The 15908-nt window shown below is 50.2% G+C and overlaps 1 protein-coding gene across 6 annotated transcripts in view; it reads right to left on the bottom strand.

Moving 5' to 3' along the window:
• APBA2 (amyloid beta precursor protein binding family A member 2) overlaps positions 1 to 15908 on the bottom strand; it is a 230565-nt gene that overhangs the window by 46839 nt on the left and 167818 nt on the right. The gene's annotated exons all lie outside the window — the stretch shown is intronic.

Here is a 15908-nt window from a genome sequence, read left to right on the forward strand (position 1 = left end):
AGTGTCCAAGGGTTAAAATTATATTTCTAAAAAACTTAAATTCTTAGTTCAATGCAAATTCAAAAACCTAAATTCCTTAGTTAATGCAAATTAGCCGATCTACTACTAGAGGAAAAAATGCCCCAAGGACATGTCATAAGTCTTCTCTTAAAGAAGACATCAAACCAAAATTCCTCTTACTTCGATGAAGAAAATGTAAAGTTTAGGTATATTTTCTCTACTTAGTGCCCTGTACTATCCGGAAGATCTCTCCAGATCCAAGCACTGAAATCACTGTCCAAACCCCAAAGGAGGCTCTGGTGAGCCAGCATCTTAAGTCAAGTTCCAGAACTTTCTGGAAATAGATTATCAAGCAGTGACAATATGATTATGCCAATGACATTAGTAAGTTTTATTTATAAATAAATAAATTTATATTATGAACATACATATACATTATACTCATATTTACATTATGTTTATTTATAAATAAGTAACATTATTGATCACATCCTTTCCCATATGAGATGGATGTGCCCATTCCTGCTTTACAGGTAAGAGGACTGAGTCTCCAGGTGTGGACAGGAATAGCCAGGTACCCACAGCCTCAGGCAGCACAGCCATGTGTCGTGTCTTCCCTGCCCTAGACTGTTACTGTCATGGCCTGTGACTCTTCATTAGATCCCTGTGCGGGGGTTAGAGAAAAATGAAAAGACCCAGGCCCACCGTCCTAGCCCTGAAGGGAACAAGGGGGTTGTCCACCAGGCAGACCAGGGATTCTAGCTGAGCATCCTCTCCATGACTGCAGGTACCACTGGGCTTCAGAGGCCGCGGACATGGAGGGGATGGCTCAGACAGGAGGTGGACAAAGCTGGCTGGGCATTAAGGACTGGGCAGATTTGTGCCACATCCCGAGAGCAATCTGGGCTCGCTCAACCCACAGGAAGAAATGAGGCCTTCCCGGAGCAGAGGGGGTGCAGGGCACAGCTGGGGCCAGGAGGGTCAGATGTCTGCTTGGTCCCCTCTTCCTTGCTGGAAGCCCAAAGGACTGCCCCTGCCCCAAAGCCCCGTGAGCCCCCAGACGGCGCCGGTGGGCCCTGACCTGGCCCCGCTGTTCTGGTCTGTCCCGAGGCGGGGCTCTGGGGCCCCCTGCTCCACCCATCACAGCCCTCCTTTCAGGTCTGGCCCCATCCTTCTCCTTTCAGGTCTAATCTGCCCACCATGGATCCATGCTACCCAAGCTGAGCGGACAGCACCCCTTCCTACAGGGCTGAGCCTGAAGGGGTCACTCCTGCCAGGGTCCCACTGGAGCCAGGCTTCTTCCCGAACTCCTAATCCTGCCACAGCCCTACTGGCTCTGCACCTCCGGCTGTGGACAAGACACACCAGGAAAAACCTCCTGTAATGTCCAAAGGGGTCTCTCACCTCAAAGGGTGTTCCCGTCCGCCTTAAGTAAGGCTCTAATGTGGGACATGCCCCAGACAACCCTCTGCTGTCCTGTACACCTCCCAATTTCAAGGTCCACTTAGAGCACATCAGTATTTTACCTTCTTGTTTGCGAAATTTCTAACCTGGTGACCGTCCCTAGGCTGAGTTCACAAACTTCATTTCCTGAAGGCCTGAACTGCCTTACAAGGAGCCGAACAGGCACCAGGAAACTCCAAAAACCCCAAAGAAACCAACCAACCAACTGAAAAATGAAAACGGGGTCAACCACACCTAGTACACACTGAATATTTGTGTCCCCCCCTGCCCCTGCTGCCAAAATTCATATGTTGAAACCTAACCCCCAGGGCAATGGTATTAGGAGGTGGGCTGTTAGGAGGTCATTAGGATTAGATGAGCTCATGAGGGTGGGGTCCTCATGAATGGGATTAGTGCCCTTATAAAGGGGATCCCAGAGAGCTCCCTCGCCCCTCCTGCCACGTGAGGATGTAAAAGAAGATGGCTGTTTAGGGAAGTGGGTTCTCACCAGACACCAAATCTGCCAGCACCTTGATCTTGGACTTCCAGCCTCCAGAACTAAGAAGTAAATGTCTGTTGTTTCTAAGTCCCCCAGTTTATGGTATTCTGTTTTAGCAACCCAAAAGGACTAAGATAACACTCCTTCTACAAATGTTACAGGTTGGGCTAGAACCTAATTTTTCTGGCAGAAAGAGGGCCGTCATATGGGGCAACAGACTGTCATCATGGTGCCAAATACATAGTGGGAAACGGCAACACCAGGACCGCTGCTGGCCTTCTATTGGGTGTCTCTGGCAAATGGAAGAGGTATCCCTTCTGGGGGATGCAGTTTGGGCTTGGCCAGGGGAACCCAGGCTGGAAGTCAGTGCCCTACACCATCCCCCAGACAACTCAGTGTGGGACCACAGCATGTGGTGACCACAGGCAACACAAGGTCTCAGGTCCACATACAAGGGCAGCTTCTCCCCAAAGCTTCTACAGCCTCAACCCCAGGCCAACATTTTCTCTAACTCCCTCCGACCACTCATCACCATGACAACTGCATCTCATAATAAACAGCCAGGGTTGTTTCCAGAGAGGCAGGAGGACGGCTTGTGCTGCTTCTCCTTGGGAGAGCCCATCTGGTGCTCAAATTTTCATCTCAGGGGCCAGGGTGGGGGGCTTGGCAGCAGGGGACACAGGATCTGAAATGAACATGGTTAGAGGCCCATATGGATCTTAGAGGGAAATGCTGTTTAAATCCTTTTGTGCCCTCCCCACGGTACAGCAGCCAGGCACACCTCAAAATAAGATGCCAACAGGGATGGGAGGGCCACATACCTCATCAAGTACCTGTAGTGGGGCGTTCTCGGTGCCACCCACTGGACCCCCCATGAGCCATTGCTGGGGGGGAGGGGTGAGTGAAACATGTGACCTGAAATATGCTAATGCAGTGGGGACCCCCCGAACCCCACTCCATGGAGCCTGGAGACCAGAGCACGATGTGATGGCACAGGCTGGTCACAAGATGCCAGAACCAGGGACAGCTGTTCAGGGCAGAGATGACTTGCTTGTAAGAAAAATACACTAATTTGAATAAATTGTTCAAATAAATATCTTGGCTCTAGTTAGGGAAACTAAAGCTAGGATTTTTTAACGTGTCAATTCTAATTGTGTCTGCTGGATTAAACTGAAAATCTGGCAATATACCCCACATGGCTTCAGATGGAATAACAGCAAACAAACGCACGCCTGCTCACACCATCTGGAACAAAAGCTGCATTGTTTCCGAGCGCTGTCCTGAATGACAAGCACGTGAGTGACATGGAGGGGAGCTCAGTGAGGGACAGACAGCATGAATGCAAAGCCAAGGAAGCTGCTGGACTGCCCTATCTGCCCCCAGACACAACTCTGAGTCAGAGAAACCCCAAGTGCTGCAGGAGTCTTCTCCAGGAGTTGTTTCTTGCTCTGTTTTCAAAGGCATCGGTCAGCCCAACTCATCGGACATTCCAGCTCAGCAGGGGCAGCTGGGGCAGCAACACAGAGGATGCTCCCGTGGGGCCAAACTGAGAGCATAACCCACGGGGCCACTGACGGTCTCATCAGCGCCCTCCAGGTCTTCTCTCAAAGGCCCTCCAATCCATCCCCTGACAAATAGGTGGCTCCGAAAAATGACAATTTTGTTCTTTTTCTCCCATTCCTCTTACGATTCAGGTCACTCTGTGATATTTATCTGCAGGAGGAGGAGAGCTTGGATAAAGTCTTTATTCTTATCATAGTTATCCCTCTGGGGATGATTGCATCTTTTTGAAGCCGATCTCCGGCTTACGAGAATCATGACAAGATGCACTGGGGAAGCCACTCAGGGCCTGGCCTTGTTCTCTGAGACTCGTCCACTAAAACTTCCTCCGCCACTGCCCCCGGGGCCCCATCACTTCTCCACTCCATCATTCACTCTTTTTTCACAGGGTCCCAGGAAGGGCAGGTGGTACCCGGGGGACTAGCATTTTTGAGCAGAACCAGATATTTCATTGGCATCTACGTTTCCATCCTTCGTCAAGCACTGCCCAGAGTCTGCGTCCACATGGCCAGTCGAGCAGGCATCTGCTCTGTGTCCTGCACCACCCTGGGCACCCGCATTCAGGACGGGAAGATGCACATAACAAAGGTCTAGGCCCAGGACAGCTTCCCGACCAGCACCGAGGCATAACTCAGTGGTCCTGCTGCCTCAGACTCTGTGGGGCCAGCCAGGGTATTAACAAACACACAGGTCAACTAAAGCCACCCTTGAACAATGGTGCGTCCAGATGCCATGCCATCAAGGCTTCGTTCAGGCTGTTCCTTTTTTTTAATTTGAGCGTAACTAGAATCCTGATGCGTTTTTGGTGGGAATGTAAAATGTCTAGCTGCTGTGAAAAGCAGTCTGTGATACCTCACGAAGTTAAACATTAAATGCCCATGTGACCCAGCAATTCCACTCTGAGGTGTAGACCCAAAGGAGCTGAAAGCAGGTGTCTACACAAAAACGTACAGGGATGGTCATGGCAGCATGATTCACAATAGTCAAAAGGTGGAAACAACCCAAATGTCTGTCAACTGATGAATGGATTAAAAAAATGTGGTATATCCATTCAATGGAACATCATTCAGCCATGAAAAGGAATGAGGTCATGATACACACTACAACACGGGCGAACCCTGAAAACATCATGTTAAGTGAAAGAAGCCAGACAAAAAGGGCCACATATTATATGATTACATTTAGATAAAATGTCTACAAACAGGCAAATCTATACAGAGAGACCTTGTTTTATTGCATTTCACTTTGCTGTGCTTTGCAGATATTGCGTTATTCACAAATTGAAGGTTCGTGGCAACCCTGTGTTGAGTTCATCTATTGGTGCCATTTTTCCAACAACGTTTGCTTACTTTGTGTCTCTGTGTCACGTGTTGGTAAGTCGTGCAATATTTCAAACTTTTTCATGATTATTATGTTTGTTATGGTGATCAGTGATCTTTGATGTTACTATTGTAATTGTCTGGGGCACCACAGACCACACTCATATTAGACAATGAACTTAACTGATAAATGTGTGGGTTCTGACTCCTCCACTGACCTCTCTCTCCCTCTTCTTGGGCCTCTCTATTCCCTGAGACACAACAATACTGAAATTAGGCCAATTAATACCATACAGTGGCCTCCAAGTGTTCAAGTGAAAGGAAGAGTTTCATGTCTCTCACTTTAAGTCAAAAACTAATGATTAGGCTTAGTGAAGGCATATGGAAAGCCAAGACAGGCCGAAAGCTAGACCTCTTGCACTAAAGAGCAGCTTAATTGTGAACACAAAGGAAAAGTTCTTGAAGGATATTAAAAGTGCTACTCCAGTGAACACATGAATGATGAGAAAGTGAAGCAGCCTTACTGCTGATATGGGGAAAGTTGTAGTGATCTGGATAGAAGATCAAACCCAGCCACAACATTCCCTTAAACCAAAGCCTAATCCAGAGCAAGGCCCTAACTCTCTTCAACTCTATGAAGGCTGAGAGAGGTGAGGAAGCTGCAGAAGAAAAATCTGAAGCTAGCAGGGGTTGGTTCATGAGGTTTAAGGAAAGAAGCCTTTTCCATTACATAAAAGTAAAGGTGAAGCAGCAAGTGCTGATGAAGAAGCTGCAGCAAGTTATCCAGAAGATCTAGCTAAGATCATTAATGAAGGTGGCTACTCTACACTACAACTTTTCAATGTAGATGAAACAGCCTTCTATTGGAAAAATGCCATCTAGGGCTTTCATAGCTAGAGAGGAAAAGTCAGTGCCTGGCTTCAAAGCTTCAAAGGACAGGCTGACTCTCTTGTTCGGGGCTAACACAGCTGGTGACTTTAGGTTGAAGCCAATGCTCACTTACCATTCCAAAATTCCTAGGGCCCTTAAGAATTATGCTAAATCTACTCTGCCTGTGCTCTCTAACTGCAACAACAAAGCCTGGATGACAGCACATCTATTTACAACATGATTTACTGGCTATTTTAAGCCCACTGTTGAGACCCTACTGCTCAGAAAAAAAAAGATTTCTTTCAAAATATTACTGCTCACTGACAATGCACATAATATTACTGCTCACTGACAATGCACCTGGTCACCCGAGAGCTCTGATGGAGATATAAGAGATTCATGTTTTCATGCCTGCTAAGACAACATCCATGCTGTGGCCCATGGATCAAGAAGGAATTTCAATTTTCAAATCTTATTATTTAAGAAATACTTACATTTTGGAAGGCTACAGCTGCCATAGACAGTGATTCCTCTGATGGATCTGGGCAAAGTAAATTGAAACATTTTGGAAAGGATTCACCATTCTAGATGGCACTAAGAACATTTGTGATTCTTGGAAAGAGGTCAGAATATCAACATTAACAGGAATTTAGAAGAAGCTGATTCCAGCTCTCACGGATGACTTTGAGGGATTCAGACTTCAGTGGAGGAAGTAACTGCAGATGTGGTGGAAACAGTAAGAGAACTAGAATTAGAAGTGGAGCCTGAAGATGGGGCTGAGTTGCTGCACTCTCATGATAAAACTTGAATGGATGAGGAGTTGCTTCTTATGGATGAGCAAAGAAAGTGGTTTCTTGAGAAGGAATCTAATCCTGGTGAAGATGTTGTGAAGACTGCTGAAATGACAACAAAGAATTTAGAATATTACATAAACTTAGTTGATAAAGCAGCAGGAGAATTTCAAAATTGGATGGACTGACTCCAGTTTTGAAAGAAGTTCTACCGTGGGTAAAATGCTATCAGACAGCACTGCATGAGACAGAGAAATCATTTGTGAAAGGAAGAGTCCATCCATGGGGTAAATTTCACTGTCGTCTCATTTTAAGAAATTGCCGCAGCCAGCCAGCCTTCAGGCACCACCAGCCTGATCAGCCAGCAGCCGTCAGCATCGAGGCAAGACCCTCCACCAGCAAAACAGATTACGACTCCTTGAAGGCTCAGATGATGCTTAGTATTTTTTAGCAATAAAGTACTCTTAAATTAAGGTGTGTACATTGTTTTTTCAGATGTTATTACACACCTGATCGACTACAGTATAGCGTAAACATAACTTTTAGATGCACTGAGCCATCAAAAGATTTGTGATTTGCTTTATTGAGACATTCACTTTATTGCAGTGGTCTGGAACCAAACCACAGTATCTCAGGGGGTCTGCTTGCACAGGAAGGAAGCCGATTTGTCATTACTGGGGGCTAGAAGGAGGGGAGATTGGGGACTGATACTGCCAAATAAGTATGGGGTCTCCTTTTGGGGTGATGAAAATGTTCTGGAACTAAATAGTGGTGGTTGTACAACACTGTGCTGAACGCCATTGAATTGTACACTCTAAAATGGTCAAAATGGTAAATTTCATGGTATGTGTCTATAGCTACAATTTTAAAGTAACAGGGAAAGAAAGAGTAAGCAGAGCCCTCGAAAGATCTAAAACACACTGCCTCTGCCTCTGATACTCCCTTCAGCTCAGCACTAGACCCCTGTACAAAGTTCACAACCAGCTTATGCAGGACCAGCCCTCCTGAGGGATGCAAAGGGCAAGGGGAGGAGGGTGGGTCGGGGGAAGGAGGCAGGCCACCCAGACAGCAGCAGCAGGACCTCAGACACTCCTCCATCCTGGGCACCAGCCTCGCACCTGGGATGTCAGTCGTATTCCCTCGTGGGGAAGGAGGGAGTCCCATCACTGCAGGCAGAGCTACAGAAACGGGGAGTGTCATGTTTGATTTAGCTCAACTCTCAAAGGAGAAAAGCTCCATGACCCCTTCTCCATCCGTAGCTGGGGGCCAGCAGGCTGCTTTTCCCACGGGTTCCACCAGCTTGCTACAAACACCCCGGCCCCCGCTAACTGCAAGGTGAGAAGCCCTGTGTGAGCAGTTTAACGACAGCGACCCTCCAAAGTGAAGAGCAATCTCTTGGCCTTATGGCAGGCTCAGGCCAGGGGCTCCCGGGAGCCCTGAGACCCTCCCTGTTCCCCCAGCTGCTCCCCACCCTCAGCCTAGAGCGCATCCCACACACGTTCTGTGAGAGCGAGCATGGCATCAGATAAATGGATGACACTAAGGCACCCAGGTCAGAAGAAACCAGATGACCATGCTAAGTCAATGTTCGAATTCCAGCTCCAAGGCACTTCCCATATTTAACTCCCACTTGTCTATAGAGACTGCCCTTCCCAGCAGGGAACTGCCAAGACCAGCTCTCTGTTCTCGAGATTCGCAATTCGCAATTCCGGAAGGAGTTCTCCATTCCAATCAATCCTATTAGTCCTAAATAATAAACAACTCAATGGAACTGCCTATGGCTGCCAACACTAAGTCCTATGACTCCTAATTTGAAAAACAAGTTTAACCAGCTAATGTGTAAAGGAGATCCCAAGCATCCAGTAAGCTTCTATTAAATCTACCTGCTCAACTGTCATGAATATGCAAAACAGAACATCTGGTTTCCTTAAAGCTGAGGATGAGGAAAGAGAGTATTTTCATGGTACATTTGACAACATATTCTTCTTTTAATGATACTAACATGGTATGAGCTCAACCATTTTACATAACCCAGTGGTCTGCATGACCTATGTGAAAGCCCAGCAGGATTAATAATCTGGTGTCCACCACTCCTCTGCCCCTTCATGGGCTCAGACTGGCTCAACTTAGTTTTAGATGATTCAAATTGGCTCAGGCCAGTTAATGAGACAAGAGCCTTTTCTTTCTTTCTTTTTTTTATTGTGGCAAATATACATAAAATAAAATGTATCGTTTTAGCCAATTTTAAGTGGACAATTAAGTGGCATTAAGTTCATTCACACTGATGTGCAATCATCATCACCATCCGGCCACAGAACTTTTCATCATCCCCAACGGAAGCTCTGTCCCCTTTAAACACTAACCCCCATTCCCCCCACCCCTAACCTGGCAACCATCAGTCCACTTCTGTCTCTATGGATTTAATTAATCTAGGTACCTCACTGGGTGGAATCATACAGGATTTGTCTTTTTGTGACTGGCTAATTTCACTCAGCATAGTGGCCTCAAGGTTCATCCCCGTTGTAGCAGGTGTCAGAATTTCCTTTTTTTTTTAGGGCTGAACAATTTTGCTTTGTATGTAAAAGTCTTTTTTTGGAACTTGATCATTATAACTGTGGTACAGAAGAGAAATCAATCTTCCCACAAATACTGTAAAAATTACCAGGCCATGATCTCTGAATATGGGCCAAACGGCCCATATTTTAAGTGACTTGGAAACCTTTGGCTTAATTCATCCGATTTCATTTTTTTTGTCATTTAAAAGAGGGTTGGAGATTAAATATTAATAAGATATTAGGCAAGAAAAACCTCGGGCAGCAATTCCACTTCATGACATTTCCCGTGATTTACAAATCCAATGCAGCAAGAAGCACCGTGACCCGCCACTACTCTTGTGTCTGGAGCGGGTTTTGAGGACTGGTGAATGGCTAGACTATCCCTCCTTTCTTGAAATTAACATTCATATTTCTAAAAGTGACCAGCATGCTACCTTTTATATACTTGGGTCCCCGTGAATGAATAAACGAATGAATGAATGTAGAAGGGAATAGATCACAGCAAGGAAGAGCATCTATTTTCAATGACTAGAGAAGAAAGCAGCAGCAGAAGTAGCCAGAGGAACTCAGAAGTACCCAGAGACCTGGCTTGGGTGTGGGGTGGTCTGGGTCTGAGCCCTTCTGAGGAAGACACTTGGGTGGGTGAGTCTGTGTCAGTGCATACCCCTCCACAGCCAGAGACCCAGAAGCTCTGGAAGTGAAGGTCAGGAACAGAGGTCTCCCAGCCGGCACCGAGGGCTGCTTTGAGGGGAAGCGTGAGATCCAAAGTCTAAGTGGGAAGGGTGAGGGGAGGGATAGGGCTGCACCAGAAGTCAGAGTGGGCCGATAGGTCCCAGAGGCAGAATCAGAGGCCGTTTGCAAGTGTTCGGGCCAATGAAGAGGAGGGCAAACAGGCAACGCCCCGAACAACAACCTCCCTCCTACCTGACATGGTACCCCGAGCACTGTCCTGAGAAGTAACCCCTCGGCCAAAGTCTAGCGCAGGCTCGCTGACCTGCTGGCCTGACTGCACCCAGAGCGGGGCAGGGTGGTCAACTGTGGGGCAGACCCAGCAGTGCATCAGCACCAAGGACAGCACACTGCCAGCTCTTAAGAGGACCGTCTGCTGGCTGTTGAAACCAACCTGAGCAGCCGGGCAATGAGATTCTGCAAGCCCAGATCCAAGCATCCTTCAGCTCCAGTAGTCTGGGCCTTGGCTTGGTCTCAGGTGGAGAGAGCAGCTTCTCTTCCGTGAAGGCTGCCAGTGGTCTTGGCAGGGTCTGGAGTCCACGCTAGGCCCCGGGGTGCCATCCTGTGCCACACCCCCTTCTCAGCCTTTCTGAGCTGTGCTTCGTCTTCCTGAGCTGTCCACGGTATTATCTGATGTAGGGTTGGGAGCTCTTCTTGGTTAGCCTCCTATTACCACAGTGCCGTGTCTTTTTTAGTAACTGATTAGCATTGACCGCTATCTGAGTGCTTTGGGGTGCAAACCCTGTGACTGCCATCGCCAGGCTGTTCTATCTCCGAATCTCGTGCTCAGCAATGTGGTCTTTCTCCCTGAACAGAAGTTGTTACTATATATTCTCCCATGGAGCCCTGCACTTCCTGGGGAAGGTCATGTGACTGACTGATCTTGTGGGATGTGTCTTGAGCCCCTGGCACATGTTGGGGACGGTGGCGGTGCTGCAGGGGCCCGAGGATGGGAGATGCAGGTGGGGCAGCGCCCTGCCTCAGTCCCCCACCCGCCTCTCTCCTTCCCCGAAACCTGCCCTGGATACACACCACTGGCAAAGCAGTGCAATTCGAGTCAAAGCAACGCAATCCCAGCTCCGCACGTGGTGGGCACCCTCTGCCTGCTGGCACCTCCTCAGATCCCTCCCTGCCTGCCCTTATAGACGCTCCCCACCCATCCCCTGCGCTCCCACACGGGAGCCTCTGCCCTGGCCATCCACCAGAGATGCTCAGGGCCCTCCCAGTTCCCCATCCCCCTGATGGCCCTGCTCTGTCCCTCTCTCATCAGCATCCTCAGTCCAGACCTTCACCTTCCACCGGTCCTCCTTCAGGGCTCTGGCCCCCGTCACAATCCCCAACCCCACTGCATGCTAAGGACGCCCGTGACCTCCACGTTCAGCCCGCCTGGTCAGCTGACTTCCCAAAGCCCCCCTCAAAGTCCCGGGACCTCTCTGCTTATCACCCATGCAGGAGCCCATCCCCAGGAAGCCTGCAAGGGACTCACGGGCTGGGCAGCGGGGTCTCTGCTGATCACCCAGCCCCACCCGGGTGGACGGGGAGTCTCTGCGTGTGTGTCTCCCTCTAGAACGAGCTTCTCGATGCCGGCTTAAGTCACTTTCATCTCTGCACCCCCAGGGCCTGGCACATCGTAAGTGCACTTCGCACAGACTGCGTGGGAGGGCTCGCAGACGCCAGCCAGCCCAGGAGATGGGGAGTGGGAATTACGTTCAGAAACCCCGGGTAAAGGAGGGACGGCGTTTGGAATTAGAGAGAGACCGGTGGTCTGGAGCCCAGCTCATCTGCCTGGAAAGCGGGGTTCTCAGTTAAGTTTCAATTCAAAATCGAGTGTGAGAAAATCAGGGCGCCCTTGGAGATGTGTGGCTGCCACCCCGGCCCCCCAGATCAGGGAATCCAGAGCAGAAAGGGGCTGAGGATGCCACCAGGAGGATGTGAGAACCGCCCCCCAAGAAATCCCTGCGGGGAGAGGGGGCACCTGAAGAGGGCCTGCAGAGAGGGGGGAGTCCGAGGGCACCTGGGGAGCTGCTCCCACCCCACCTGTCACCCCCGCCCATCAGGCCCCACCCATCTCCAGGGTGTCCCTGGTCAGTCCCATGCCTCCTCTCATCCTGCCTCACCCTGCTGGCTTTGTCCCTCCCTTGACGTCACCCCAGAAGACGGGGACATCATCTTGCTCCCTGCCCAACCCAGCACGGTCCCAGCTGCGTGCAGAGCCTCACCTGACTGCCTCCCCCACCTCCTGAGATTCCCACGGATGTAAGACCCGTATCCTCCTCCTCACGGCAAGCGCTCCACGCCCCTCACCGTCCATCGCCATATACTGATCCAATCAGCTCTGCTCCCACAGCCCCGGGAGGCATGTCCAGAACGTTCCAGAGCCAGGAGCTGGTGCAGCGGAGTGAGGTCCAGGCTTCCTGGCTCTGCCATCTGTGCTCTTAACCACTAGCCCCAACTCTCTCGAGGGTGGAGGAGGGGGGCAGGGAAGGAACTTTCTAGATTACTGTTAGGGGAGGGGCTTTACACGATTTTCCCAAACAATAAAGACAGTGTTTTAGAAGCCCTGCTTTAACTAGACTTTAAAAGCCCTGACGCCATCCCAGATTCCTGCCAGATGAACTGCTCCATGAAAATAACAGCCACCTCTAGTCACAGGTCCTCAAGAGGCTTCATAAAAATCAAATCAGGACATTGCGCTGACTCGGCAAATGGGCTCCAAGAAATCAAGTTTGGGAGCTCGGGCAGATCAAGCGAGGGGCTTAGGATGCCGAGGCCTGGATTTCGTTTTCCAGGGCGGTCCCGGGAATTAGTGACAGCAGGCGCACTGGGCGGGGAGGAGGCTGGGGAGGGGCACAGGAGCCCGGGGACCCTTCCATGCACTCTCCCCATGAGCAAAGGGACGTCCAGGACTGATGCCCGGGCGGGCAGGCAGAGGAGTGGGGACGGCTGCAGAACTGGAGCAGGGCTGCAGGAAGGAAGAGGCCAGCTGTGCTCCACGGAGGCCTCGGGGGTGCTGAGGACCTTCCCCTGTCCCACCATGCCCCTGGACACCCCTCCCCCCTCCCCCCCCCCAAGCCCTGTCCTCAGCACCTGCCCGAGGGCTCTTTCTCCAGCTTGGTCCGACCTGGGGGCCAGGTCTGGGCAGACTGTTCCCACCCGGGCACTGTTGCAAGCACCAGGGTCCCTTGCACACCTGCTTCCACCTGGGCACCAGCGACCCCGGGATGCTCTTCTCTCAGCCTCTCAGGGCCAGGGGGTCCTCTACAAAAAGCAGGTGCTCATACTTGCTTCATACGCCGCTGGACAAGGCACGTGTGAGCCCAGAGAGAGCATCACGGTGCCACCCCCCACACAGGGCAGACCGAGGTTGCCCCTGCCCCTAATATTCCCCCTCCCTATTTGGTGGCAGCATTCCTGCCACCATCTCCAAAGGTCCTGCATGAAGCAAGTCTTGACTGAACGCCAATCACAGCAAAGGCGTCCACACAGGGAGCAACGCTGAACACTCGTGCGTGTGATATGGCCTCGGGGCCCTGGATCACACCTCCCTCTAACTGCTGTATTGACTACGATGTATTGATCTTTCTTTTTTCTATTGTCAGAGGGCTCTTTCTAGAAAACACTGGCTGGGCTGATAATAAACAGAAATCATGAAAACCCCAAAGAATCAAAACACGCCTTTGGTTTGCCCTCCAGACGTGCGGAGCCGCTCCACATGGTGGTCACATAAATCTGAAGCCTTAAACTCTACGATCACTGAAGCCCTGATGTGTACCCAGCCCACAGGGGCACGGAGGGCCAGGGAAGGCTGCAGCCCTAGGAATCTACAAGGCCCAGAGGATGGAGAGTCTCTGAAAGAAGTTCGGGCACAGAGCAGGGGTTTCTGGAGGACCTGATCTCACAACAGCTGTCACAAGCGAGTCCTTGCCAAACACAGATGCACAGCAGGGACCACAAGAGCCTGTCACCCCAGGCACCCCGAAGACCCACGGAACCACGATCTTTGGTGCTGGACAAACATGCTCTTACCGTGCCCCCAGGAGCACGGGGGGCACCCCTCTTCACAGGAGGTGCACTGAGGACTCGCCCGGTCCCCCTAAGCTGTGACACCAGCCCGGGTGGGGTCCTCCCTCCACACTCCTGGCCTCGCTGCCAAAGGGCAGAGGACCACCCTGGCAGGTGCAGAAACGGCCATTCTATCTGGATATTCAATATGCATCTGGCTGGACCCAACTCATGCATCCTTTAATTGCTGTATGTAAAAAAAGAAAATCAATATTTCATGTCACCAAAGTTCAATAAAATTAAGAAAAATGCCCCATGAATAATCTCTACTTGATTGATTTGATCTATGGCCTGAGCCCTCATGAAGTCAGGACGTTGCGACAGTTTTACAGGCCGGAGGTCTGGTGTCTGCCGGTCACCTTGCTGGTGCCAGGACACACTCGCCGAGAACAACAGAGCCCGTCAGGTCTCATGATAACGAGTAAACAGACGACAGGGCAGAGGAAACTCACCCACACTCACCCCCTCGCTGAGCTCGGCATCACCTCTTCTAGAGCTGCCCAGGGTCACGGGCGCGAGCCTTGCCCTAACAAACTGTTCAGCCCTCACACTGTGTAACCATGGATACAGTACTGACCCCACACAGGTCTCAAAGGCCTCATCTGTAAAATGGGAATAACCCTAGTCCCTACCTCTTCCGGTTGCTCTAAGATTCACTGAGATCACACACACAAAGCCCTAGCACGGTGCTGGCAGTCACTACCCACACCAGCGTCACCTCCACCGTCACCCAGGGATTTTCCACAAATGGCAAAACAAGAAACATTAAATCCTCAGAAGCCACGGGTCCCACAGGTGACAGAGGTGACAGCTTTCCCACCACTGTGGGTTAATGGTGACCATCCTGGGACTGAGCCATACGGGGAAAGGTCTTGGGATGTCACATGGTCTGGCCCTCTGCCCCGAGGATGTGCATCTTCGGCTGGTGTATTCCTGCAGGGAGAGAAAAGGGCTTGAGGCTCCAGAGTGTTCAGGAGAGGCGGGCGGAGCAGGGCTGGGGTGTCTTCGCCGCTGGGAGTCTGGGATGAAGGCGGCACCCATGCGAGCACGGAGGGGATCTCTAGGAAGGGGAAGGCTTTGCAGCAGAGTTTCTCAAAGTCATTCGCCAACCCGATACAGTCAGCTCTCCTTGTTCGTGGCTGTTATGTTCGATAAAGTTGCCGTGAACCCCTAATGAGGGGATCCTGGACCACCGTTCCCAGGGGAAATACAGGATGAGGTTCCCCTGAGCCTCTGGTCCCCACATTTCATCAACCGATCCATACATGACCTTGTTCTATGTATGTTTCTATTTAAAGACACCTTATTTACCATGTGTTACTCACAAATAATTAATTATATCCAGTATATATAATAAAACACTAGCTGAGAAGAGTTTCACATTTTCCTGACCCGGGATAACAAGACTGTCAATTTCGTTGACTAGGGTTAGGGTTAGGGTTTTCAGCCTTATAACAAGATGTTTCTTAATGGGTGGTCATCTCACAAATCCACAAAGTTAGCCACCTTCCCATCACTCCCTCACACACTGCAGATGTTACTCCTCTGTAGAGCAGCCCCAGGTACAGATCGGCAAATTCTTCTTCCTTTTTCTGAATGTACCATGTTGTTATTTGTTAACACTGAACTCATGGCCAACAGCTCTGTCATTCACGCCTGAATGAAACACCTAACAACACGTGTTTTTCTCCAAAAGGCATGTCTCAGCCTTCTTGCACTTAGGAACACTAGACAGCACTTCAGCACTGCACTTGGGGGTCATTCTATCACCAGCCACAAGCACACAAATGCAAAAGACACAGCACTAAAAGGACCACAAAAAGGACGCTTTTTCATAGTGCGAGCTGAAAGAAGGCAGGGCGTCCCCTTGTTCAAACTTAGCTGGGAACGGGCGTGTTGAATGACTCAATTTTTTTGCCTGTCTGTGCATGTCCGAAAAGGACTGCATAAGTGCCATGGGTATAGATTTTTAAGGTTACAGATAAACTCTAGTGAGTAGGCAAATTCACACATACGGAATCCATGAATAATAAGGACCAGGCACACCTTGTTTACAGAACACCTCTACGCGGATGCTTCG

This window comes from Balaenoptera acutorostrata, chromosome 3 (genome assembly GCF_949987535.1).
Source record: "Balaenoptera acutorostrata chromosome 3, mBalAcu1.1, whole genome shotgun sequence".
Taxonomy (NCBI): domain Eukaryota; kingdom Metazoa; phylum Chordata; class Mammalia; order Artiodactyla; family Balaenopteridae; genus Balaenoptera; species Balaenoptera acutorostrata.